The sequence below is a fragment of the Macaca fascicularis genome, chromosome 17 (assembly GCF_037993035.2).
Source record: "Macaca fascicularis isolate 582-1 chromosome 17, T2T-MFA8v1.1".
Classification (NCBI taxonomy): domain Eukaryota; kingdom Metazoa; phylum Chordata; class Mammalia; order Primates; family Cercopithecidae; genus Macaca; species Macaca fascicularis.
In genome coordinates, this window is record NC_088391.1 from 78418514 (window position 1) to 78426888 (window position 8375).

General features: G+C 34.9%; 1 long non-coding RNA gene across 1 annotated transcript; it reads left to right on the plus strand.

Annotated features, from left to right (window-relative positions):
- The first annotated feature begins 204 nt into the window (after positions 1 to 204).
- Positions 205 to 7719, plus strand: LOC135968035 (uncharacterized). The gene is made up of 3 exons (XR_010582461.2): positions 205 to 287; positions 4378 to 4462; positions 7398 to 7719. It is a non-coding gene; the product is annotated as an uncharacterized lncRNA (long non-coding RNA).
- The last annotated feature ends 656 nt before the right edge of the window (positions 7720 to 8375 follow it).

Here is an 8375-nt window from a genome sequence, read left to right on the forward strand (position 1 = left end):
TCAAGTGATATAAAGAAAAATAAAGCTAGCTAAGGGATAAAAATGAGGTGAAAGCCTTTTAAATAGATTTGACTGGAATGGCTTCTTTGCTGTGCTCATAAATGAGCTCAGCCCTAAATTATGTGTGCTGAATTATTGAATGGGGAGAGAGGATTTCTGGCAGAGAATACACCAGGTGAAAAATCCATATTCAAATATATTTCAGGAGGAGCAAAAAGGCTATTGCTGATGGAGTACTACGTGTTTGGAGACACTGGAAAAACATTGTGCTGATCGTATGAGGTCAGGTAAGGGCTTTGATTCTATGCTGAGTTGATCAAAAGTCCTTGGAATGTCTTAAATATAGGAATGTCATGATCTAATGACTATTATTTAAAAACTTACAATAGTAAAACGCAAGTACTACAATAAAACAGATAAATAGCTAACTGAAAAGCTTTAAATCTACAGAAAGTTGTTTTAAAATTAATGTGTGAAAGTGTTTTAATTTAAAATAGTATATTTAAGGAGATGTTTATGTGTCTTTGCTGTAACTGGTATTTATTTGTTCTTGAACAAATTAAGTGGATTTTTACCAAAAGTACTCACATATTTTATGAAAGTAAACCAGTATCATATTAATAGTAATAATAACTGGTAAGTCTTGAAGTTTTCTACATACAATGAATTTTACTTTGAATTTTAGAAATAGGTTTTAATTGAATCTTCATAAAAGTCCTGTGTAAAAGTCATGGACTCTGTTGGTTACATGTTTGAGCTCTAGAATCAGATTGTTTAAAACTGTTTTACTGCTTTGTTATTTACTACTTGAACAACTCCATGCCTAGACTATTCATATATCACAGTCTATAGACTATCCTCTATAAATTGTGGAAAATATTAAGGCATACCCCTTGGGCTTTTTATAAGTGTTAAACAGCATAATGTAGTACACGGTCTGACACACAAACAATATTAGCTATCATAATCGTTCTCTTCAAAAATGAAAAAAAACTATTTAAATTCAGAAATTTAGAAAGGTAAACTCCTCATTCAAAGGCATGTAACAAATATAGTTGGCATATTGAGACATAAACTTGAATCTATAGATTCTATAGATTCTAAAGACCAAGCTCCACATTTTCAGTATACTAATTAGTTAATTCTACAGTAATTCCTCGGCCTTGAGTAGTGCTTTCTACCTCATAAATTATAAGCATATATAAAAATTATATTCCATCTGAACCCTATTTATGTATATGTTTTATGTATATATGTAATTTATACTTATAAAATCAGTAGCGTAATGGTGAAAATTTCTGAATTTCAATTATTTCTAATTTAGGTTAACTTTGTAATTGATATTTTTTAATATACTTAATTACTTTGGGAATGATTTTTTTTCACAACAGTCTGTGATATAGATTTTGTTTGCCTTATCATGTATATTTTTTGTTTTCAACTCAAATAATTAAAGATGGCTTTTTTTAAAGCCTTGGAATCTCACTTTTCTGTTTATTCTAAGGTGTTAAAAACAAAAAAAATATTGGGAAATGTATCTGCTCTGTATAACCATATGGAGTAATATATATAACTGGAATGCAATATTACTGAACATTATGCAAATCCTAAAGTAACATGCAAAGTTTGTGAATATTTTTATATGTGTTAAGTGTAAGCTAGTCATACCGAAATATTCCTCTGAAAATAAACATTTTCCAGAAGGTATGCCTTAAATTCCTATTTTATTCAACAAAAATACTACACACAAACAAGATCTTTTCAGTACTAAAAGATACAACATGAAGCTTCAGTAGTGAAATAGCAGAGTTGAAAAATACTAAATAGATTCTGGGTTTTTTTTTTTTCATTATATTCAAATATAGATACTAGTCATTTGAGACTTAAGCACAATTCATCTGAGAATTATTTCTTTATATAAATCAAAATTTGAGAGACATAACTGTGATATTTTATGTATCACACAAATTACACACAAGGATCTGTCTTATTGTTATCCATATTAAAGACTCAGTGGCAATTCTCTGGAATTTTAATTTCTACAAAAACTATTCTTTAAGATTGTTTAATTAGGAGTCTCTGCTTTCAATATGGAATTATAAAGTAAAATACCTCAAGTCGTAATCCAAGGTATTGTTCCATACCAATTGCAAAGGCAGCTATATAATTAGCCAAACAAGCACACACAGGCATATATACACATAAAAGTCTATGAAATACATGTATATCACTAAATTATTATTTTTGAGACAGAGTCTCACTCTGGAGTGCAGTGGCACAATCTTGGTTCACTGCAAGCTTTGCTTCCCAAGTGCACTCCATTCTACTACCTCAGCCTCCAGGCAGCTGGTACTACAGGTGCCCACCACCATGCCTGACTAATTTTTTGTATTTTTAGTAGAGACGGGGTTTCACTGTGTTAGCTGAGATGGTCTCCATCTCCTGACCTTGTGATCTGCCCATCTTGGCCTCCCAAAGTGCTGGGATTACAGGCATGAGCCACCACACCCAGCCCACTAAATTAATTTCTTAAGAATGCTTACTTTGTATTCAGTTTATATTACACAAATGTTTTATTTCATGGTTGCTGTTTTACATTTTCTTACTGATATGTTTTATGTCCCCCCCAAGTCTCACCTTGAATTGTAATAATCCCCATGTGTCAAGGGTGGGGCATAATTGAATCATATGGGTGGTTACCCCATACTATTCTCATGGTAATGAATAAGTCTCATGAGATCTGATGGTGTTATAATTGAGAGTTCCCCTGCACAAGCTCTCTTGCCTGCCACCATGTAATACATGCCTTTCTCTTTCTTTTCCTTCCACCATGATTGTGAGGCCTCCCTAGCTGTGTGGAAATGTGAGTCCATTAAACCTCTTTATAAATTACCCATTCTCAGGTATATCTTTTTCAGCAGCATGAGAACAGACTAATGTATAAGGGTAGAGTCGGGTGCTGCTGTAAAGATACCCAAAAATATGGAAGTGACTTTGGAAATAGGTATCAGGCAGAAGTTGGAAGTTTGGAGGTCTGAGAAGACAGAAAGATGTGTGATATTTCAGAACTTCCTAGAGACTTGTTGAATGTCTTTGACCAAAATGCTGATAGGGATATGGACAATAAAGTCCAGGCTGAGGTGGTCTTGGATGGAGATGAGGAACTTGTTGGGAACTGGAGCAAAAGAGGCTTTTGCTGTGTTTCAGCAAACAGACCAGCAGCATTCTGTCCCTGCCCTAGATATTTGTGGAACTTTGAACTTCAGAGAGATAATTTAGGGCATCTGGCAGAAGAAATTTCTAAGCAGCAGAACATTCCAGAGGTGACTTGGGTACTGTTAAAAGCATTCAGTTTTATGGTATTCACAAAGATATGGTTGGAATTGGAATTTATGTTTAAAAGCGAAGCATAGCATAACAGTTCAGAAAATTTGTAGCCAGATTATGTGATAGAAAAGAAAAAGCCATGTTCTGAGGAGAAATTCAAGCCCACTGCAGAAATTTCCATAAGTAACAAGAAGCCAAATGTTAATCGCCAAGACAATGGTAAAAATGCCTCCAGGGAATGTCAGAGGTCTTCACTGCAGCCCATCCCATCACAATCCTGGAGGTCTAGGAGGAAAAAATGTTTTTGTGGACTGGGCTTGAGGCCCCCATGCTCTGTGCAACCTAGGGCCTTGATGTCCTGTGTCCCAGCCACGTCAACCATAGCTAAAAGGGGCCAAGGTACAGCTCAGGTCATGGCTTCAGAGGGTGCAGCTCCTTCCACATGGTGTGTTGAGACTGTGGGTACACAGAAGTCAAGAATTGAGGTTTGGGAACCTCCACCTAGATTTCAGAGGATGTATGGAAATGCCTGAATGTCCAGGCAGAAGTTTACTGCAAGGGTGGGGCCCTCATAGGGAACTTTTGCTAGGGCAGTGCAGAAGGGGCATGTAGGGGTGGAGCCTTGACAAAGAATCCCCACTGGGGCACTGCCTAGTGGAGATGTGAGAAGAGGGCCACCATTCACCAGACCCCAGAATGGTACATCCACTGACAGCTTGCACTGCGTGCCTGGAGAAACAGTACACACTCAATGCCATCCTGTTAAAGCAGTCAGGAGGGGGCCAGTAATCTGCAAAGCCACAGAGGCAGAGACGCCCAAGACCATGAAAACCCACCTCTTGCATCAGCACAACCTGGCTGTGAGACATGGAGTCAAAGGAGGTCATTTTGGAGTTTTCAGATTTGACTTCCCCACTCAATTTTGGACTTGCTTGGAGCCTGCAGCCCTTTTGTTTTGGCCAATTTCTCCCATTTGGAACAGGTGTATTTACCCAATGCCTCTACTCACATTGTATCTGTGAACTAACTAACTTGCTTTAAATTTTACAGGCTCCTAGGCAGATGGGACTTGCCTTGTCTTAGACGAGACCTTTGGCTGTGGACTTTTGAGTTAATGCTGAAATGGGGGCTGTTGGTAAGGCATGATTTTTTTTGAAATGTGAGGACATGAGATTTGGGAGGAGTCAGGGCCAGAATGATGTGTTGGCTCTGTCGTCACCCAAATATCAGTTTGAGTTATAATAATCCCTATGTGTCAAAAGTGGGGCCAAGTGTTGATAACTGAATCATGGGGGTGGTTTTCCCAAAACTGTTCTCATGGTAGTGAGTCAGTCTCAGGAGATCCAATGGTTTTATACAAGAGAGTTCCCCTGCACATGCTCTCTTTCCTGGTCCCATGAAATATGTGGCTTTCTCCTCCTTTCCCTCCCACCATAATTGTGATACCTCCCCAGCAATGTGGAACTGTGAGTCAGTTAAACATCTGTCCTTTATAAATTATCCAGTCTCAGTTATGTCTTTACTAACAACATGAGAACAGACTAATGCACTTACCTAATATTTCAGTTTGAAGTTTATAAGAAATGAATAGAAGACTAGTAGAGGACAATCAGAATTTCATAAAGATCAGAAACAAACTCATTATCTCTCTCTCTTTCCCTGCTCTCTTTGCTAAATTCATTCCCATTACAGATTACAGTAAGTAGTTTTTCAAATAACCCAGAAGTGTTAATAGGTTAGAAAGTTACTGCATTCATCACTATGGCCCCTATGCTTTGTGCTGTGTGTAGGCAAACAACGGTGCTAGTGTACACAAGAAGAACACAAAATAGTAACTAGCACCATATTAGTTTAGTAATATGCCATTCTTAAGGATTTGAATTTTTCTAGGCATCATTATAAATAATAATCTAACGAGACTGAAGAAGCACAGTTCTTTCTCTTAGGGAACTCAAACCTTATACTGAAAATTCAACCAATTTATGTTAAATTTTAAGGTAGTGCCTGAGACTTTGAATGAATAAGGAATGAAATCTTACCATGTTAAAGCCATTGATTTTGAAATGTGTTCATTATACCAACTATCATTGCTTGTAAATATTTCTATATACGCATAAAAGCCACAAACCAAGGGAGAGAAGAGGCACCTAGTCACTGGGGACCTCTCTGGTCTTCCCACTAGTTCTCAGTTGCAGATCCAATACTTCTGGGTATGTTAAATAAATAATCCCCTGAGTTACTGAATTACTTAAGCCATTTTTGTTAGGTTTTTCTGTTACTCGCAGCAAAATGCAATCCTAATTGATACACTCTCATGAATGGACAGATAGATGATAGATATATGGATAAATACATAGATAGTAAACATTGAGGTTGAAATATAAACAACTTAAAGATTATTTTATTAACAATGAGTGGATCAGTATGAGAGAATTATATGTCTTAATTATTATCTATTATATCTTGTAGAAAAGTAACTGGTACATAAAGATTATAATACATTTATATTTTGATACATCTTGTTACATTGTAAAAAGTTGTTTGGTTAAAACTCACTTTTGCTTGTTTCTTCCATTTGCAAACTCATTCTGTAGGCAATTTTATAAGAAAACATCCCTTGACTATAATTGACAATATTAGAGTTGTTTAAAAGTTAGCATAATAATTCATTTATTTTGGGTTTTGGAGAAGTTACGACTTGATGCATGCTAATACAAAAAACTTTCTGTGATTGCCAAACTATATTGTGAAGCTTGATAAATGTATGCTTCCACACAAATTTTTTAAAATAATTGATGTTATTCTAAACATTTGTTTGAGCTAAACTTATGACTGATTCCTATAGTAAGTAAACAACCAGTTAAGAACTTATGACTGGATAACTAAGTTTTCTGTATTCCAATTGGGACCATTATGATATGGAAGAATTTAAAAACCTAAAATGTAAAACCCATACTAGAAATAGCAAAAAATAAAAATGCATATAAAGTCAAGAGTCTTATTTTTGTAATATTTCTAATCATAAGCTATTTATATACCCATATGCTTTAGTAACATGACTCCTTAATAATATGGACAAATTTTAGCAAAATTATATTAAGGTTCTGCTGTGAACGTTAATAGATATTCAAGGAGTCCTTGATAAGATATTTAAGAAGGCATTGATAGTGCATGCAAACTTCAACTGTTTTTGAAAAATATTCAACATTTCTATTGAATTAGATAATAAAGGAGATGTTTACAAAGTATAATAGTTTCTTCAATTTGATGAAGAATTAAAAATTAATCTTCATATAAGATTTAATTTACTGTGCAACATCACATATATTGCATATGACTGCCAATATATATTTCATATTCTGCATACATTTCATATAATTGTATATATTGAAAGTTACAAATCATAAAAATGATATTACAAAGTTGTACCACTACTGAAGAAGTACATTTATAAAGTTATTTTATAATTAGGATACCATTAAATATATCAGATATATTCAATATTCCCTTGTGAAAATCATATCAACAACTTCCTAAAATACATATTCAAATATATGTTTTATAAACTGTTTTATCTCAATTCCATGCAATACACCAGTCAATAACTAAACAGTAATCAAATCACTTAACCAAGTATAAGAGAAAGTACATCACAAAGTATACTTTCTTTAGAATGAGAGGGGGGAATAACACTATTTATCATTGTCATTTAACTGAATCACTATAGATGAAAAGGAGGCGAGTACTTTAACAATCATGCCTATTTATTATTTCCACTTTATTAGTTATTCAGAGAAAAATGGATAATATCTGTGCCCACTCTAAAACTGAATTATATTAAATAGTATGAGGTTACTGAAACAACTAGAAATGTAGATATGAGTAGGAATTGGCTAACCAAATGAGTATGTCTGTTATGAAAATTATTTTCCATTGACATCATCACTATTCAGTTTAAGAGTCATATTAGGGATCAGAAGTATGATCTTCAGTTTGTATATGATGGCATTGAGAAGTATAGAACTGTGATTGATTCTATAACTGATCAGCAAATATTCACTCTTTTTCAGCTAGGCCACTAGAACAAAAATACATGAAACCAACTGAAACTAAGATGAGATTTGCTGCCTGGAAACAAGCCCAGCCAATCCCAGTGAAAGCCAGCTGATCCAATGACTAAAACAGAGCCTCAGCCAATATCTACACCAATGAATGGAGAAATAAAAGTTCATGGTTTAAACAACTCAATCAGGATGTTGTATTTTATAGCATTATTTTGACAAGAGCTGATAAATACAGAAATTGATACCAGATACAGGGTGCTGATAGTAATGTATAGTGAGGAAACCCTTTTAAGAGGCTGAAAAAATAAAGGCATCTATTATGTAGAAATATGACTTTGGGTAAAGACTGTCATTTCACTAAGTGGAAAAATTCTACACATGTATCTAGTAAATTAATTTTCATCAAAGAAGTTTATAGGTAAAACTTTAATAGTGTAGACTATATTTGATAAGGTATAACAATAACAAACCTGATAAGCTTATAAAAGGATAGCCAATTTGTCAACAGAAATGTGAAAGAACAGAAAAAGAAACTGAATAGTAATTAAAATTATTTCTAACCAAAGTTGTGACCATTAAAAAGTAGCCACTAGAAAAAAGCAAAATTCAACATGCGATCACAAGACATGCCATTAAGACAAATATAAAATCAAAGACATGTAAAAGGATTAAGTTGGCTTTAATAGGCTAATTGTCCTACACATTATAGATTTTTGGTGGTGGTAGTGTTTGTTTTTAGACAGAGTTTCACTCTTGTTGCCCAGGCTGGGGATCTCGTCTCACCACAACCTCTGCCTCCTGGGTTCAAGCAATTCTCCTGTCAGCCTCCCAAGTAACTGGAATTACCAGCATGTGCCACCATGCCTGGCTAATTTCTTTGTATTTTTAGTAGTGACGGGGTTTCTCCATATTGATTAGGCTGGTATCGAACTCCCGACCTCAGGTGATCCACCCACCTCAGCCTCCCAGAGTGCTGGGATTACA